This window comes from Engraulis encrasicolus, chromosome 13 (assembly GCF_034702125.1).
Source record: "Engraulis encrasicolus isolate BLACKSEA-1 chromosome 13, IST_EnEncr_1.0, whole genome shotgun sequence".
In the NCBI taxonomy this organism is placed as follows: Eukaryota; Metazoa; Chordata; class Actinopteri; order Clupeiformes; family Engraulidae; genus Engraulis; species Engraulis encrasicolus.
Genome location: NC_085869.1, coordinates 30,738,211 through 30,738,475, shown reverse-complemented (window position 1 = coordinate 30,738,475; position 265 = coordinate 30,738,211).

Below are 265 nucleotides of genomic sequence, written 5' to 3'. Positions count from 1 at the left end.
CCAAGGCAGGCCAAACTCCCCCTACCACACAGCCCCCCCCTCCCACCATACGCCTCCCCAATCCCACCATCGCCACTGTCATCCACCCCTGCATCCATCCTGCCTTGGCCCCCACTGGAGGCCCGTCCTCTGGGCAGCTCAGGTCTCACTGTGGGCCCCCTCTGGAGGGCAAGGACCCTGAGCTGCCAAATCCATCAGCCCTTGAGATGCCCTTTCTCCCTCCCTGCCAGCCTGGTACTTCCCTCCTCATGGTGTGTGTGTGTGT